This window comes from Tenrec ecaudatus, chromosome 18, assembly GCF_050624435.1.
Source record: "Tenrec ecaudatus isolate mTenEca1 chromosome 18, mTenEca1.hap1, whole genome shotgun sequence".
In the NCBI taxonomy this organism is placed as follows: Eukaryota; Metazoa; Chordata; class Mammalia; order Afrosoricida; family Tenrecidae; genus Tenrec; species Tenrec ecaudatus.
In genome coordinates, this window is record NC_134547.1 from 47,551,977 (window position 1) to 47,571,523 (window position 19,547).

Consider the following 19,547-nt stretch of genomic DNA (forward strand, 5'->3'; position numbering starts at 1 on the left):
TTGTAAATTACCTTTTATGACAAATGCTTATTTGGGTGGAGGGCAGTGCCCGTTGGTCTCTGGAGACTCTTCTGCCACAGGGTGAGCATTTCCTCCTGTGGAGCACGGAAGGGGACATCTGAGCTGACAGTCTCCTGAGGGGCTCAAGACAGAGGCGCATTTCAGAAAGATCACCTTGGCCGGGTACCTCACAGGTTCAGTTATGTATTTGCTTACGTTTTACCAGTCTGGGAACTCCGGGGCCCGGTCTGTCATGGCCACCACCGTGTCCCCAGCACCTAGAAAGAGCCTGGCACTCGGTGAGCGCTTTAAAACACGGACGAAGCCCGCGCACGCAAGAGCGGAGTTGTCTCCACGCGGCTCGGGGGACTCTAGACACGTGCTCGTGGCCGCGGCAGCAAGGGGAGGGACCGCCCACCAGCGTTAAGCCCCGCCCTCATCCCGCAGGCCACGCCCACTCTTGTTCGCCTCAATAAAGTTCTTTCGGCGGCGCGCCCCGCAGGGGATTCTGGGACGAGCCGTCTCGGCCAATCAGGAAGCGCGGGTGAGCGGCGCGAGAAGCGGCGGCCGCGTTCTCCAGCCCGGTCCTGAGTCGCAGAGACGGCTGCAGCGCCAGGTAAAGGGAACCCCCGCGCCTGTCAGTGTCCTTGTCCCCTGAGGCTTGACCTTGAACCCCGGGCCGCACGGCGGGGCGGAGCTCTGGCCCCCCGCCCGGAGCCGGGCCCGCTCACCCTTCGCGTTCTTCCCGAGGCAGCCGCGCGCACCTGACGCAGAGACACACGCCCTGTCGCACCGCGCCTCCCCGTAGCGTCGGTTTGCGCCCCTGGAAACCCTTGGACCGGTTCTCGGTTGAATATCGAGCCCAGGCCTCCTTTTCTCCCCCCGTAAAGCCCCGCCGCGGCGCGCCGCGTCCCCTGCCCTACCCCCACCCGGTTCCCTCACGAGCTTGTCCTTGGCTGGGTTTGTGCCCCTCCGGGTCACAGCACCCCTTATCCCTCACTGGCCCTTGGGAGTTACACGCTGTTGGCAAGCATTGACTGAAGGGAGAAGGGGGCCTTTGGGGGCGAGAGGAGACCCCCTACATCCTCTGTAAGCCTCTGCTTCCCTTGGCCTTCCTGTACTGCCAGGCAGGGGGGTATTTCTCCGCATGCCGGGTGGTTGGAACTCTGGCTGGCCAATTTTTTTCTTGGCTTACAGCACCTGCAGAAAGCGATGCTTGGGCTTCACTGGCTTCTTAAAAAAAAAAAACAAAAAACAGGGGCCTGAAGGGTGAATCAGAACCAGGCAGCTCTGTTAACACGCCCTGCAAACCTTGATCCCTGGGTCAGGCCCCTATTTTTTTTCGTTGTTTTCAGCGGAGGTTGTTCAGCACCCCTAATGCTGACAGCAGACCAGATTTTGAGCCAAGGCGTTTCTCAGGCTTGTGGTTTTTCATTGTTTCTTTCCAAGCTTTCATCATCCAGGCACGGAGCTTTGAGCATCTCTGGACCATGCTAACAGAGCTCAGATGTGTATCTCAAGCTTGGGCTGGACCTTCACCCAATGGTCACCCTCTGACCTTCACCCAACAGTCTACTGCAGTGGTTCTCAACCTTCCTCATGCTGCCACCCTTTAATACAGTTCCTCATTTGTGGTGACCCTGCCAACCAGAAAATTATTTTTGTTGCAACTTCATAACTGTCATTTTGCTACTGTTATGAATCGGGCAACCCCTGTGAAAGGGTCGTTCCACCCCAAAGAGGTCTCGACTGACAGGTTGAGAATCGCTGGTCTACTTGATGTCTCACGAGGTGGTTAATAGGGGACTCAAGTGGAATATGCACAAATGATGCTCACCTGCTCCCCCATCTCCCTTTTGAGGGCTCCTTTCGCTGGTTTTCTCATCTTGGTGAAATTAGCTAGTTCCTCTTGCCAGTAACCATAGCGTTATCTTTGATTGCTCTCTTTCTGTCTCACTCCGCATTCACTGCTTGCCATCCTGGGCCAAGTCATTGCTTACCTGGAAGATTGAAATAGCCTCCTGACTGGTCTCCCTGCTTCTACCCTGGCCCCTGTTCTCAGCACAGTAGCTATAGGGACCCTTTTAGATCAGGCCAGATCACATCTCTCCTTTACTCAAAAACAACAAAACAAACAAAAAAACTCCTCAGTGAGTCCCCATTGCACTAATAATAGTGAGCCCCGAGGCTTTATACAACCTGGCCCACTGTTCCTTTTCCTCTCTCGCTTTCTGACTTGTCAGCCTTAGGGCCTTTGCATTTGCCGTTGAATATCTTTGTGTGCTTTTATCAAGCCTTTACTCAAAGTCACCTAGGAAGCATTGGACTGCTAACAGTAAGGTTGCTGCTCTGCAGGAGACTGATGAGGCTGTCTGCTGCTGTAAAGATTTATAACCATGGAAACTGTGGATAGGGTCCCGATGAGTCGGAATGGGCTCGATGACACTGGGTTTGGTGAGTTTGGGTATCTTCCCATAGTGGGTTATGCATTGGGCTGCTGACCACAAGTCAGAAGTTTGAATTCACCCGCTGCTTCCTGGAAGAAAGACAAGCTTTCTACTCCTATAAACATTTACATCCCTGAAAATCCTAGAGACCAGTCCTGCTCTGTCATGTAGGGTTGCTATGAGTCAGAATAGAATCAGTGGCCTGGATGATCTTTCCTTATCTTTTCAAGTTTTTCTTCTCAACACAGCTTACATATGTATTTTGTGTATTGCTTGTCTTTCCCCTTTGGAATATGAGCTCCTCAAGGGAAGGACATTTCCTTGGTTTTGTCCCCGTGTGTCCCAGACCCCAGGCTTGGCATATGTTGTTATTGTTAGGAGCTGTTGAGTTGGTTCCCATCCACAGTGACCGTTGCACAATAGGACGCAATACTGCACGGTCCTGTGCCATCCATAATTGTTCCTATGTTTGAGCCCATTGTTGCAGCCACAGTGTCAGTTCAGCTCAGTGAGGGTCTTCCTCTTTTTCACTGCCCCTCCCCTTTACCAAGCACGATGTCCTTCTCCGGGGACTGGTCTCACCTGACAGTATACTAAAGTACACGAGACGAAGTCTTGCCGTCCTTGTCTGTAAGGAGCACTTTGGCCGTATTGCCAAGCCACATCAGTGTGTCCTTTTAGCAGTCCATGGTACTTTGATTGTTCTCCGGCTCCACAACTCACATGCATCTCTTCTTCTTCAGTCTTCCTTGTTTAGTATCCAACTTTACCTGCATATGAGACAACTGAAAACACCGTGGCGCGGGCCAGGCACCGCAGTCCTCAGTCACGTCCTTGCTTTTCAATACTTGAAAGAGTCTAGTGCAGCAGATTGACCCAGTCACCACCTGAACTTGAACCGTTTCAGTTGGTGTCTCATCAATTCCTGGAGCCTCGTTTTTGCCTCATGCTTTCACTGCAGCGCGAACAACTTCCTTTAGCACCATTGGTCCTTGCTCATACGCTACCTCCTGAAATAATGGAATGTCAACTAATTGTGTTTGATTCAGTGACTCTGTTCTTTCCATTTTCTTTGGATGATTCCTGCACCATTCAATATCTTACCCATAGAACCTTTCGTGGCTTGGATTTTTTCTTGAGTTCTTTCAACTTATGCATGGGCTAAGCATGCTCTTCCCTTTTGTTTTTCGGATTCTAGGTCTTTGCTCATTTCATTATGAGACTTGGCTTTGCTTTCTCAAGCTGTCCTTTGAAATGTTCCATTCAGCAGCTCTTTGACGTCATCATTTTCATCTGCTTTCGCCCTTCTGTGATTGAGCAAGTTTCAGAGTCTCTTCTGATATCCACTTTGATCTTCCCTTTCTCTCCTGTTTTTTTTAATAACCTTTTGCTTTCTTCATGAATGATGTTCTCGATGTCCTCCCACAGCCCATCAGTTCTGCACTCATTAGTGTTCATTGCCTCAAGTCTGTTCTTGAGATGTTCTCAAAATTGAGGTAGGATAAACTCAATACATTTTGGCTCTCATGGACTTGTTTTAATTTTCGTCAGCTTTATCATGAACTTACATATGGGCAACTGATGGTCTGGTCCCCAGTCAGCCCCTGGCCTGGTTTTAGCTGCTCCTACTGAGTTTCTCCATCGTGTCTCCCCACAGATCTAGTCAGTGTGATTTCTGTGTATTCCCTCTGGAAAAGTCCATGTGCTTAGCTGCCTTTGTGTTGTTGAAAAATGGTTTTTGCCACGAAGAAGTTACTGGTTTTGCAAAATTCTGTCATGCGATCCCAGCTTCATTTCTATCACCAAGTCTATATTTTCCAATTACTGTTTCTTCTTTGTTTGCAACTTTTGCATTCCAATCACCAATAATTATCAATGCATCTTGATTGCATGTTTGATCAATTTCTGACTGAAGTTGATAGAATTTGTCCATTTCTTTATTGCTAACTTTTGTGATTGGTGCATACATTTGAATAATAGTTGTATTGATTGGATTTCCTTGGAGGCAGATATAGTCCTATCACAGGCTGCAGTGCACTTGATGATTGATTTTGCAATTTCCTTTTTGACAATGCCTTGCTACCCCTCTTGATTGTGTTATTGCCAGACTAATAAATCACATGATTTTCTGATTCATTTCAGTTCACTGATACCTAGGATACCTAAGAATGATCCATTCCATTTCGTTTTTGATGACTTCCAATTTTCCTAGTTTCATACTTCGTGCATTCCAAGTTCCAATCATTAGATTTTGGCAGCTGCTCTCCTTACCTTGAGTCGTGCCCCATTTGCAAATGAAGATCCTGAAGGCTCCACTCCCACAGGCTTGACCTGGCTGAAGTCATCGTGGTTGACTCCACTCCGAGAAATCAGGCCCTCCGCAGTCACATTTCGAGTGCCCTCAACCTGGGGGGCACTTCCTCTGGCGCTGCCTTAGCTGATGTCCTGCTTCCACTCTTTAGGTCTTCAGTGTCTGACAGTGTGTAGAAGCTCGGCATAAGGTCTCAGCAGCTCCTTCCTCCGAAGTGGGGCGCCGAGTGAGTCCTTGTTGTCTTCATAAATATGGAAGGATGGCCAGGCCTGGCTGTTCTCATAGACTTGGGGAGGCCATGGTGATTGAGACAGGCCTGCCCTCATTGCACTGACGTACTCCCGAAGGACACCAGCAAAAAAAGCACCAATAGAGAATGCGTGTCCGGGCGTCAGCTGCTTTCTAAAGGAGGCCAGAGATGGTTTGAGCAGAGACCTGATTGAAATGAGAGTGCCGGCCATGAGAGTATCTAGGACAAGAGTATTCCTGGCAGGGAGACAGCAGATTCTAGTGCTGGGGTGGGAGCAAGTTGGGAATGCCGAGACCTGGAGTGTCTGTATCCCTGTAGGAAATAAAGAAGTGGTAAAGATGTGTCAAGGAGGGGAAGGGGCCAGAGCAAGGACTCGGAGGTCAGAGGGCCGGTGGTGTGCTCAGGAAATGTTGGTGCCAACAAATGCAGTCTAACACATAGCCACCTGGTGTCCAAGAGAACAGAACACCGGCCCATCCTGTGCCGTCCTCACAATTGTTAGTTAGGTTTGACTCCCTTGTTGCGAACACTGGCTCATTCCAGCTCATGGCGGGGAGGGGGTTCTTCCTCTGTTTTTACTCCCTCTCTCCTTTTGGCTTCACCAAGCCTCGGGTCCGTTTCCAGGGACTGGTCTCTCCTGATAACATGTCCAAAGTACACGAAGCGAAGTCTCACTATCCTTGCCTCTAAGGCTCATTCTGGCTGCAAAGTTTCTTCCAACACAGATTTCTTCCTTGGGCAGCCCGTGGCGCTTTCAATATTCTTGCCAGCACCATAATTCAAATGCACCGCTTCGTCGGTGGGCTTTAATCTCCACAACAGTGCATATGTTGTTGTTAGGTGCCATTGCTTTGCTTCTGACTGCGAGTGACTCATGCACCAGAGTGAGACACGGCCCGGTCCTCACAATCGTCCTTGTGTTGGAGCCTGTTGTCAGACCGTCTCGCCGAGGGCCTTCCTCTCTTTTGCTGCCTCTCCACTTCATCAAGCAGGATGTCCTTTTTCAAGAACTTGTCTCGCTTGACAGCAAAAGTATGTGGGACTCAGCGTCGCCATCCTTGCCCCTAAGGAGCGGTTTGGCTGTATTTCTAAGACAGGTACGTTTGCTCTTTTGGCAGTTCATGGTACTTTCAATATTCTTTGCCAGCACCATGATTCAAATGATCGATTTTCCTTCCGCCTTCCTTAGTCCTTGTCCAACTTCCACATGCATGGGAGACAATTGAAAATACCCTGGCTGGGATCAGGCACACCTTCGTCTTCAAAGTAGCATCTTGCTTTTCAGCACAAAGATTTACCCAGTGCAACTGGTCCTTCGGTCTCTGGACTGTTACTTCCATGAGTACTGACCATAGAGCCAAGCAAGAAGTTGTCCATGACAACATCAGTCTTTTCTTCATTTATCATGAACGATGTTACCTACTGATCCAGTTGTAAGGATTTGGGATTTATTACACTGAGGTGTCATCCACACTGAAGGCTGCAATCCTGGATCTTCATCAGCAAGTGCTGCAAGCTCTCACTTTCTGTCACCGGCAGATCGCAGGTTGTTGCTGAGCCTCCTCCAATCCTGATGCCACATTCTTCTTCATGTAAGCCAGCTTCAGCGATGATTTGCTCAGCATTCAGATTTTTATTAAAGCTTTTTGAAGAAAAAAACTTTTTTTAGCATACAGATTGAAAGAGTATGGCGAGAGGATACAACTAAAGCACATTTTCTCAATTTTAAACTATACAGTGCTTGCTTGTTCTGTTTGAACTATTGCCTACTGGTCCCTGGCCAGGTTCTTCATGAGCACAATGAGGTGGTCTGGAATTGCCGTGCCTCGCAGTGCTAGCTAGTTTGTTATGATTCACACGGTCGCATCTTTGTACAGTCAGTAAAACACAAGTCGACATTTTTCCGACATTCCGTGCTTTCAGCCAAGACCCATCTGATGCCAGCCATGATATCCCTTCTTCCACGTCCTCTTCTGGGCCCTGCTTGAGTTTCTGGCAGCTCCTCGTTGATGTATTACTGCGGACACAGTCGGGTGGTCTTCAGCAAACATTTGCTTGCAGGTGATATTGATGACGCTGTTTGAGAATCCTGCATTCTGTTGCAGTAAATGGAGGGGGGCCATATCTGTCCCCCTCTGGCTTATTGCTACGAGGCAGGGTCAGACATGCCTCCATGCGCCATCCTTTACCTGTTCTGACACCAATGGTTCTTCCTGCAGTGCTCTGCTTCTGGGCTGGGTTTGATCAGTCAGTGCAATGGCCACCTACTCACAGCCAAAGCTCACGATTGTGGGGGTTTATTAGGGAAGTCAGGATCAGTAAACAGCAAGGCTGCAGCCATCAGGCCACAGCAACACCTCTCCTCAGCCAGCCGCCAGTGCTCTCTCTGGCCCTCAGTGTCTCAGCCCAGCGGTCCTGTGGCCTCCTCTATGGACCTGGAAGCCCACCTGTTACTCTGCCTCACAGCCCCAGAGTTTCAGTGCTGCTTCTCTTGCTCTGGCCTCAGGCAGATCTGAAATGGGCACTTCCAGTGGTTCTGGGATATTCTCTCTGTGTCTGAGAGGTATCGTGTACACTGAAGAATGCCTTTGATGGGGTATGGTTTTTGTCTTTTAGCCTACCCTGCCCCCAAGCAATCAAAGGATGATGTCTAAGTCTCACAGCATCTAGTAAAGTAGTCTTACAGAGTCGTCAGAGGTCGGTGGCCATCAGAAGGTGAATAGCCCTAGTAAGGGTCATGGTTGAAGCTATGGTAGAGGTGAATTTTGTCCAGAGGAATATGGAGATGAAAAAGAGGAGGTGTAAGGATTAAAGCCCAGCATTTATGGGGTGGGTAGACAAAGGAGCTCCAGCTAAGGAGGATGAAGGGAGAGGACCCAGGATCTTTGGGCCACATTGCTCTTGGTCATGGAGGCTGGGCTGTGTATGGTACAGGCACGGAGTCCTACTGACAGTAGCACCTTTCCTCCATCGCTGGCGTATTTGGTAACGGGGAGTCTAACACATGTTAAAAACTCTTAGCTGGCTTCCGGAAGGTCTCAGTGAATGCTATGACGTCATGATTAAACAAGTTAGAATTTAGGATCAAATATTTACTGGAAGATTTTTTGAAACAGAGATGCTTATAATTAAATAGGAATTGTTGCCAAATTGGCTCTGGGGTTGGTTCCAACACATAGCATCACTGTGTACAACAGAATGAAACACCGCCGGTCCTGCAGCATCCTCTGAGCCCGTGTGTTTTGCAGCCATGGTTTCAGCCCATCTCGTTTGGGCCTTCCTTTTGGTTCACTGCCCTCCACTTTACCACACGTGAAGGCCTTCTCTCGATTCCGTGTCTCCCCTGAGAACATGTCCAAAGGATGTGACGCGCAACCTTGCCGTCCGTGCATCCGTGGAGATTCTGGCTGCACTCCCAAGCCAGACGGAGTTGTTTTCCCGGCACTCCACGGAGCCTGCAGCGGTCTTCACCAACAGCAGAGTTCAGATGCATCAGGTTTTCTTCAGTCTTCCTTATTCACTATCCAACTTTTACATGCTCATGAGGCAATTGTTGAGAATACCGTTGGTTTGGGTCCAGCCTGCCTTAGTCCTTTAAGTAACTAACATCTTCACTTTTCAGGACTTAAAAAAAAAAAAATCACTTAACTGGGTGCTCATACAACTCTTTATCACAAGCCATCCATCTATCCATTGTGTCAAGCACATTTGAACATTTGTTGCCATCATCATTCAAAAAACAATTTCTACTTCAGCCCTGTACCAGCTCCTCATTTTTTCCCCTCCCTCACCTTGATAATTTATAAAGGTGTCTTAAAGGCTTGAAGATAAACAAGTGGCCATCTTTCTCAGAAGCAACAAAGCCCATATGGAAAAAGCGCACCACCCTGTGTGATCATCAGGTGTCAATGGGATCCAGTATCAGGCATATAAAACCCAGAACAAATCCATACCCAAGGTGAATGGGGGGGCGGCGCAGGAGGGAGACTGGAGTGGAGACCCAATGCCCATCTGTAGACAATTGGACATCCCTTCACAGAGGGGCCACAGGGAAAAGATGATGAGCCAGTAGCACCCATGAGAGACACAACTTTCCTCTAACTTTGTTGCTCCCTTCACCCCACTATCATGACCTCAGTTCTGCCTGACAAATTGGATTAGACCAGAGCATGCACACTGCTACAGATAAGAGCCCGAAACACAGGGAATCCAGGATAGATAAACCCCTCAGAGACAGCAAGGAGAGTAGAGATGCCAGGAGGATTAGTGGATGGTGGAGGGGAGAAAGGGGGAACCGATCACAAGAATCAAACTAGAACCCCCTCCCAGGGGGACGAATAGCAGAAAAGTGGGTGAGGGGTGATGGAGGACAATGTAAGATATGGAAATAATTATAACTTACCAAGGGTTCGTGAGGGAGGGAGGGTAGGTGGGGACGGTGAAGAAATGGGGAGCTGATATCAGGGGCTCAAGTGGGAAGAGAATGCTTTGAAAATGATGATGGCGGCATATGTGCAAATGTGCTTGACACACTGGAGGAATGAATGTATGGATTGTGATAAGAGATGTAAGAGCCCTCAATAAAAGCATTAAAGAAAAAAACAAAACTAGAGGAAAGTGTATGCTTCATCGGTGCTATACTGCACCCGGACTGCCTTGTCTCTTCCCCATGACCCTTCTGTAAGGGGATGTCCAATTGCCTACCGATGGACTCTGGGCCTCCACTCTGCACTACCCTCATTCACAATGATATGTTGTTTTTTTTGATACCTGATCCCATTGACACCTTGCGATCACACAGGGTGGTGTGCTTTCTTCACCACTTTTGCTTATGCAGCTGCTTTGTTGGTATCTTGTCAGGAAGGTGAGCATCATGGAATGCCAGGTTAATAGAACAATGTGTTTATGCATTGAGGGAGTACTTGAGTGGAGGCCCAGTGTCCATCTGCTACCTAATACTAAACCTATAACTATATGTTCATAGATCTATTTGCTTATTGTCATCATATATAAATATATTTACCTATGTGCATGCCTGTATTTAGACCTCTGTAAATGCCCTTTGCCACCTAATCCTTTCCTCTATTTCCTTTCCCTTCCCTCTTGTCCCACTATCTTGTTCTGCCTTCATTTGGGTTTCTGCAATTCCTCATTACATTGCCCTCCACCAAGCCCTACCAGGTCTCCTACACCCTCCTCGCCATTGATTTTAGATCATTTGTTGTTCCCTTGTCCCTGAGTTTGTTAACACCCACTTCCTTTCCCCTGCCTCCCACTCTCCCATGTCCCCCCAGAACTGTAGGTCCCGTTGTTTTCGCCTCCAGATTGTTTATCCTGCTTATCTAGATAGACCTGCACAGATAATAATATGCACAAAAAACACAGCAAAACAAAGCAACAAAAGAAAACAACAAAAAACCGAAGAGAAAAAAAAAAAAGCCTGTGACTAGTTCAAGGTCTGTTTGTTGGCCTTCAGGAGTGTTTTCTGGTTGAGTCTGATGGGGTGCCATGCCCTGGCCCCAAAGTCTATTTTTGGTACTCCCTGGGGACTTCCTTGCTCTGCTCCCCTTGCTGTTCTGTTGCATGCCCTTAGTGTTTTGCCTCAGTGTGGTGGGGTCAAATCGGGCGCAGTTCCCACACTGTGTCTCCAGCGTTGTACCCCATGGCACTATGGGTCAGTGAGGACTTCGTGTCTTGTAGTGGGACTGGCCCTATGGCCCTCTCTGTATTTTGGCTGCTCTGAGCGGGAATATCATCCTCAGGGCTTGATGGGCCAGGATATGTTCCACTCTCTCTTCCTCCCCCTTCATTTGCCCCCGTGTGCTCTGTTCAGACATGTCCCTCTCCCTGAGCTGTAGCTTCAGTGCTGTCTTCTGAAGTGAATTCTTCTGTAGGGAGGAGGTGGTGTCCATGTAGTTGGGATCGAGGCCGGCCCCTCGCTTTTCAACCTTTGAAGAGGTCGTGTGCAGCAGCTTTACTGAACGCAATGCTTCCTTTGATCTCTTGACTGCTGCTTCCATGAACTTTGATTGTGGACAAAATTCTTAACAACTTCAATCTTTTCTCCATTTATCATGAAGTTACTTAATGGTCCATTCGTAGAGTCCAGCTTTGCTGGTTGATACACTCAGCGTACAGTATGGTGAGAGGATATAACCCTGATGCACACCTTTCCTGATTTTAAGCCATGCAGTATGCCCCTGTTCTCTTGCCTCTTGATCCCCGTACGAGTTTTGCACGAGCACCAGGAAGTGGTCTGGAATTCCCATGTTTCTCGGTGCTCTCTGTAGTTTGTTCCGCTCCACAGTCAAATGACTTTGCATCGTTCATGAAACACAAGTAAACATCTTTCTGGTGTCTGCTTTCAGCCAAGACCTATCTTATGGTCAGCAATGACATTCCTTGTTCCGTAGCCTCTTCTGAATCTGGCTCGAACTTCTCACAGCTCCCGGTCAGTGTGCTCGTGCAACCATGCGTGGGTGATCTTCAGCAACATTTTACTTGCATGTGATATTAATGGTAGTCTATCATTTGCACATTCTGCCGGGTCAGCTTTCTTTGGAATAGCTACAAATATGGATCTCTTCCAGTCAGTTGGCCAAGCAGCCGTCTTCCAAATTCCTTGGCTTAGTCGAGGGGGTACTTGCAGTGCTTCGTCAGCTTGTTGGAGCGTCTCAGTTGGTGTCCCGTCAATCCCTGCAGCCTTCATCGGGGCTGCGTGTCTCGGTGCTCCTTGGGCTTCTTCCTCCACTGGTTTGTGCTCAGGGGCTGCTTCTTGAAATGGTCGCATGTCTGCCAGTTCTTTTTGGTGCCGTGAGTCAGTGTATTTTTTCATCTTCTTTTGATAAGTCCAGCATCGTTTAATATTTTGTCCATGGAATCGTTCATTGTTGCAACTCCAGGCTTGAATTTTTCCTTGAGTTCTTGCAGCTTAAGAAGTGCTGAGTGCCATTTTCTTGTTTGGTTTTCTAACTCTAGGTCTTTGTACATTTCATTATAATACTTTGGAGCAGTGTGAACTCACCCTCTGAGATGTCCTGGTCAGCTCTCTGACTTGAGCAGTTCTCTCATTTGCCTTAGTGACCTGGGAGACCTGGAGGAGAGAAAAAAAGCTAAATAGCATTTTACAATGGTATAAATCAGTAGTTTATTAAGTAGTTTCTTGTAAAAAAAAAAAGTATGACAGCCTCTTGAAGTTGGCGAGGATTGCCCTCTCCTTTACAGGTGAGGCTGTTGAGATGGAGAGATTTGGGTTGATCCACTTTGGGTTATTAAGTGAGCAATTTGGACTCAGACTGGTGTTGGGTTCAAAGTCTAGGCTCCCATTGTGCCATTCCGTTTAAAACCTATTTGTAGGAGTACTTATTTTACTATTAAAACCAAAGAGTAGCCAAAGCAAGGAAGAACCATGTTAGCTGCATATTTTGAAGGTAAAAATGAATAGTGCCAGTCATCTTCTCTGATGTATCTAAAATTCTTCTTCTTACAGCATCCAAAAAATAGAGAAGATGTCTTGCTAACTTGCAGCATCTTTAGTGTAGTTGACAGTAGTGATATTTGGGGTGCTCTGTTGAGTGATAGTAAGCATTGCTTGATGACATTGGATTTCTGCAGTGAAGGTGAGGTGGTGTTTTCTCCCCTTGTGGAAATAGTGACTTGAGGGGTGCCTTCTACACTGAGGGAAAGAGACAGGTGGGGTTGTCTTTACCCTTCACCTCCCTCAGCCTCTGTGTTTCTTGGGTGCCTGGGCTGTGTGAGTTGGGGGTGATAAGGTGAAGGGAAAGCCCACCTGGTTCAGGAGGCTGCATTGTACTTGAAAAGGCCAGTGCGTTTTCTCTGCTCTCCAGGGAGGTGTGCGAGGTCCAAAAAACATTTGCAGGACAATTTTCATCATTTACCATTTATCAGACATTTCTTCCCACAATTATCTAAAGTAAGTCTGAAGGTATTGCTACGGAATAACAGAAACCTGTATTAAACAAACATATCAAGATGTGCAGCTTTTGCTGCTTGACACCCTCCATCTAGGTCTGTATGTGGGGTAACGGGGGTCCCCACAGTCAAACGGGTCCTCAGGAGCGACTTTGTGATTGTGGAAAGCGATCGAGACAGACACAGTGAGGTACAGGACTCCTTGTCCCTGTGTCAGAACTGAGAGAGTAAATATATTTATCATCGGGTAGATACAATAGGACTGACAGATCATTAAAAAAGGCTTACACATCACACAGCGAACATATTACATAGTCAATGGGTGATATCATAAGCAGGTAACATACTGGTAATAAACAAGCAATGTGGTGAATCATCATCTTGACCTAGTGCTAATTGACCTTGAACTTCCCTGAGCCCTCCCTCCCCAGGGGAGCAGTCTGATCAGTATCAGCAAGAGATGCCAAAACATTTTTGGGTGGGTTAAGATATGGAACCTGATTCATCTTATCCACAGATAACCTCCAGGCACAGGGACTAGCCAGACATGAACGATTCATTTATATGGCAGCCCCTTTATGACAGTTCCTTTATGGGGGTTATTGGAGGGTCTGGGTTCAGTCTTGAGAATGTGTGTTAAGGTTTATTGATTTTTCTAGACCCTTCATTAGATGTGTAGAGGATGCAGCTGCCTAACCTTCCCCTCCGCCCCTCAGCGTACCAGCCTTTACACTCCTGAAAGAGGCGTTTCCATCTTTCTGATCCTCCCCTGAAGAAGTCTGCACTCTTCCATCCACACCAGGTCCAAAGGGCCGTTTGGACATCCTTGATGGGCTCACAGTGATATTTTTAGTTTGGGGAATGGAAATAAGTTAGAATAGGCAAGATCAGAATTATGGGATGGATGTGGTAAGGTTTCCCAACAAAGTTCTTCCTAGGACAACATTTGCTACTCTTGAATGAACAGGTACATTGTCATGGTGGAAAAGAATTCTTTGCATAATTTTCCTGTTTTGTTTTTTTTTCTTACCAGTGCAGTTTTTCCTTCTTAAAAACTTCTTTATCATGGCCCCATGATCGTCCTGTGTCCTTCCAGGTCACACCACTTGGTATTCCCAAAACCCGTCACCGTAATTTACTTTCTACTTACTTTTTTTTAAAGCAGTTTCTTTGCACCTCATCCACATGTCATGCAATTCAATAATTCAGTCCTATCAAGAAGAGTTGTACATTTGCCACCGTATTCAATTCTAGAACATTTTCTTCTTTGTACTCATTGTTGTTCATGTAATTTTTTTCTAATTGTGGCAAAAATACATACAACAAAACGTTCTCCACTTCAACAACATCCATTTGTATAATTCAGTGCCGTTGATTATATTCTGTGTGTACAACCATTCTGATTGCCTTTTCCAATTATTCCAGCACCATTAACATAAACTCAGTGCCCCTTAAATGATAACTCTCCCCCTTCACCCGTGGTACCCATTGGTCAAGCTTGATTTCTTTTTATTTATTTTTTAGTAGTTTCTTGATACACTATTCACATACATGTTCATGGTTACATTGCTTTTAAATGAGTTGTAAATACATCATCACAATCAGTTCCCTCACCCCTCCTGCATTCACTGTTTGCTCCCCAGCCCCCTCACCTTTCCCGCCTCCCACCCCACACTCCCTGTACACCATTGCATCAATTATTGTTTCTGTGCGTCCACTCCCTCTGTGCTTTGGAAAACTGGGAACCCAGCAGAAGCAATAAAAAGCTAAAACAAAATCAAATGGTAAAAAGAAAATAATAATTCAAAGATAAGATACAAATAAAGAGTAAGGAAGAAAAGACCACCATTTAATGAATATTTAAAATTAATTAATATTAATATTTAACCAATTAATATTTTAAAAGCCAGAGAAGAAACTTTTGCCTTGGAGCCAGCAAGAAATACTGGCGCCTAGAACAGATTCGGGCTGGGTCCAGAGGGAGGGAGTTTACCGCTTTGAGTTTCACTGGCTCAGCAGGCTCCCTCAGAAGGCACCGTGTGTGGACTGCTCGGTGTTGGAGCCGGCTGAGGGTCCTGCCGTGCGCCCTAAGCTAGCCGAGTCCTCGATGTCTGCTTTAAATGGAGCAATGTGAACCACGTGAGGCCCGAACTGCAGTCAGCAGCATAGCGGTGTCCCTGCTGTGGGCTTCCGTCTTCCAGCCGTTTCTGGGCTTCAGCCCAGCTTCTCCTTTGTGGCAGTTGACCGTCTTCCTGTCTTGTCTCATCTCTGAGGGCCTCCTGACCTTCCTTACAGTGTCGGTCCACCCCAAAACCCTGTTTTACGTGGAGCAGCCTTCCCACGAACTTGGTGCAAAGCTTTAGTGATTTGGGAAGATGTCCACTTAACTTTTAGTTAAAATGTGTTACCATCCCAGACCTCAAAATAATGTTTTTCCCTGGTGCAAAAAGAGAGAAGCTGTCTGCAGCCATCACTGATTACAGAGGCAGGGTTAACCTGCCTTGTTGGGCACACACCTGCTCCTGTGTAAGCTGGACCCCCAAGAGCAGTGCTTTTCGACTTCCTTCAGATGTCCCCAAGACATGAGAACCTAAGGGGAAGGGAATGGGCGGTGGCTTATATGTCGCTCATCTAATTCCTGATGCTGTGTCACTGTATATGAATTACAGGTTTACACAGCAGACTGTTTGCTTTTTATTCAACAATGCTTAACACATTTTGCTTCACCTCCTGCCTTGCCATGTAATCTTCACGGTGGCATTTTCGCTGCCGAGACTGGAGAACGTAGCTTTGTCAGAGGTCCGGAGCTGGCGAGTGCGGGGCCAGGGCTTGCTTACCGGGCCTGGCTGCGACACCCTAGGCCTGGGGTTAGCAAACCGGAGCCCTTGGGCCAGGTTAAGCTAAGAATGGTAACAATTTCAAATGGTGGAAAAGACCAAAGAAGGAGATAGTTTCTGGGCATAGGAAGGTTATTGCATTTTAGTTTCTGTTATTACAATGTTATCTCCACCCAGCCTTGCTCCCATATGTGTGTGTGGGTCCCTGTGACGGGTTTTCAAGTGCCAGTGTCAGAGTCGCACGGGCTCTTTGCAGGAGAAGCTTTGGCCCTTTGGCCCTGGCTCTGAGAGAAATACCACCCCACAGGCTATTGAGTGAGGGCACCCAGTCTGACTAAGAGGGGCCACCTGCCACCTCTTCTAACCGAGACATGGGGAAGCCCAGCTGCTTGCCCGTGTGGCGTGACATGCGTGCTTTGGGGTATGAAAATGGTTAGTAGAGGGACTCTGACATCTCCTTAGCTATGGTGCCAGGTGGAGCACACTTGGCATAATTGTCAGCCTGCCTGACCAAGGGTAGATTGGCGGAAGGGAGGGACCCACTCGCACATTTGTCTTCAGTCCCTTGCTCAGGGCACAGAGTGAGGTGTGTAGGGAAGGATCGTTTTCTTTGGTAGAATGCTTTCTTGAGTGGAGGGGATGCTCAGATCGATCTGCACTTGTTCTCGCCTGCTTGGCATTGTGAGCAACCGATGCCACCGTACACGTGGCAGTGCTCCGGGAGCATGTATCCTCAGAACAGTCAGCGCTAGTCGACTGGACCATGTCTCATGGTTTTCTCCCTCATTAGAAATTCAGAACACACTGTGTTACAGGGCAGTCGAGATGCGACAGAGACTGGCCTGCAAAGCCTACTGTGGTCTAGGTATCTGTGCATTTTTATTCTGTTCTTGTGATGTGTGTGCAGCCCTGCATACAGCAGTTTAGCTGTGACACGGTGTCACCCGCCTTTCCTGAGTTGTTCTTCCCCTGTTTACAGAAATGCTTGCGCCCTAATATCAGTTTGATCCCCTGTAGGCAATTCTAAACGAGCATAGTGCTCAAGGCAGGCCTTTTGTACTAGTGGAGTGAAACTGTTGTGGGATTTTAAGAAGACTGCAGGGGATATTTTTGGTTTCAGGTTGAAAGATTCCGTGTTCATTCAACTTCACTGGCCCTGAGGAGTCTGAAAGTGTAAGATAATTTAAGATTCTGCCCTTTATTTCCTCCCTTTGGATCAGGTTCCTCTTTGGAATCTTTGATCAAAAAGCCCGGTAGTGGTATAACTAGACACCATCCTGAAATAGTTATTAGTGGGCCAGAGTGTGAGGCCTGCCCTAGGCTTGCAGTGTGGGAAGCGGCAGGGGACGGGGCATGGCTGTCGGGCCCTTTGGCACTCACCCGCGCGTTCTCTCGACTTTGCGCTCTAGAGGTGGCGTTTTCTGCTGCATATCTTGGCCATGACCCCGGCCTCAGTCAGGAGCTGTTTTTCTCCGGTGACTGAACTGAAATGGGTTTCAAGACCTCAGTGCTACCCCAGCTTTGGAGTCTTCAACCAACCCCAAACCAAACTCTCTGCGATTGCATCAGTCCGGCTCTTAGCAACCTTGTAGGACAGAGCGCAACCGCGCCTGTGGGTTTCCAAGGTTGTGAATCTGGACGGGAGCAGAACACTTGGACCATCTGCCTCGGGACGGCTGGTGTGCTCGAACCATGGACCTTTCTGTTAGCAGTCCCTCGTGAAGCCCTCTGCCCGTTTGCAGCCCTCAAAGATCTTGGCAAATGAACAGACTGAATCTGCTTGTGGCTGATGCTGTAAGAGCAAAAGAAACCAATGAACCCACAGTGAATGCCCGAAAACAACATGGGCCGTCGGCTTCGTGCAGTAAAGCACGAATGCTGTAGGAGACCAAATTTCAGACTACCTGCAGATTCCCGAGAGACCACTCTCTGAGAAACGGACATAAAATCGTCCAGAAGTGTGCAGCAGTTTGGCTATTTAAATAGCCCCTCTTTTCTGGTGTGATTAAAATTTTAATATGGTCATAATGAGAATGTGGAAATGATCATATATTTCATAAGACTCATGCTAGTAGCAGGTGAACTGAAATGTTCTGATGTGATGTTGCTTTCCCTTTATATTTAGTTCATCTTGCCTTATATGCACCCTAACCCTAGCGCCCCCCCCCCCAACACACACACATTTCATTTAAGAGTGTTGGTGGGTCCTGAACAGGCCTCTTTTGGACTCTGAATGGCAGGTGACACAGACCGAGGAGAAGGTGACAAGTGTCCTTGGTTTTTAACTCTGGTTTGGAACTGTCTCCCAAATCGTGCCCTTTAATCTTGCCCTCTGACTAGTTCACTCCGAGCTTTCTCCGGGTGGAGAGATCTGGATCCCAGGGACTTCCCTTGAAGAACCGTCATCATTTTTAGCATGGTGGGTGGGGTGTCCTGTGACAGTCACGAAAGGCAGGCACCATTGTTTTTTCTGTTGCTGAGTTTATAAGAAGCCAGAATATGGGACACAGTCAGAGTGTGTGCACATCCTCGGTCTGGCTTAACCACTTTTCTCAAAGTGTACGCAGATCAAGCCATGGAAAAGTACCAGTCCCCAAAGCCTGCTTCATGCGCGCCTCTCAGCCCTGTAGATTGGCCTGGCGTTGAAGAGGTCAGGACAGCCCCTGGGGACAGGGGCCTGTGCAGGGCCAGCCTGCCTGGTTGCTCTGCTCAAGCCGTGTCCCAGCAGGTGGTCCGCGGAAGGGACCCTTCCTGACTGCCTTCTCCCGAGAGAGCACCCCAGGCTATGCAGGTGCCACGGCCAGGTTTCTTCAGCGTAAAGCCCTGACTTCGGTCTGCTGTGTCTCTGTCTCTGTCGCTCTCTTACACACTCATGAGCACGCACCGTCGTTTGAATTCTCACTGTTGCACAAAACTGGTAAGGGTATTTTCATAGTTAGTTTTCAATATCTTGGATCAAAATTTATTAGCCCCTATATTTTATGGCTAGCTTACTTTTTACTTCATGGAATAGTTAGAAATTATCTTTACATATTCATGGAACCAGCCATAATTGAAAATAGTGAGTTAGAATGCCAAGTACATTCAAAAGTATAGGTCTTTAATTTTTATAAAATTGATTTCCACTAGTTGAGTTATAATACAAGACTGAGCCACGTTATCTCTTTCTCTGTCAGGCAGACATGCATTCCTATTCTGAAGGTACATTGCACAAATGCTTCCTATCTGTAACCATTTATCCTTTGGATGGGGAATTCAGTTCTGCCTGAAAACTTGGTGATTGCTTCTAAAATGCCACTGGTTTTTGTCTGTGTGTGTAGAGGCGAAGCCCTAGCCTGGCTCAGGGTGGTCTGACTCCATGCCATTTATCCTGCTGCTGCCTTATGCTATGCAGCTTCTGAAATAGGAGTGGGAAGGGCCTGTTTTCCTCTCTGCAATCCAGCAGGTGCCAGTGTGGCCAGGGAGTGCAGGAAGCCTTGGAGAGGAACGATGGACAACGAGCCCAGTGTCTCCTATACACACTCTGTCCTTGTGGGGCTTACACTCTCGCCGGGGGAGAACCCTGTGGTAGGAGGTGGTGGTGTGCTGGCAGTGGGTGTTGTGTGCCCCTGGATGACTCCAAGGGCAAGGAGACAGAGGAGGGGGTGGGGGATTTGGGGACGGGGATTCCAAAGTACCAAGGTTCCAGGACAGGACTGCCTGACCCATTCCGTGGGACTAGCTCAGAGAGCCCGGGGCACCTGGGCCCCTGAGGGAAGGAGGGAAGTTGG

At 47.9% G+C, this 19,547-nt stretch overlaps 1 protein-coding gene across 1 annotated transcript in view; it reads left to right on the forward strand.

Annotated features, from left to right (window-relative positions):
• Positions 1-481: 481 nt before the first annotated feature.
• NUP93 (nucleoporin 93) overlaps positions 482-19,547 on the forward strand; it is a 104,432-nt gene continuing 85,366 nt past the window's right edge. Inside the window, exon 1 of the mRNA XM_075536800.1 lies at positions 482-616. The gene's annotated coding sequence lies outside the window, so the exon portion shown is untranslated. The remainder of the gene's footprint in view (positions 617-19,547) is intronic.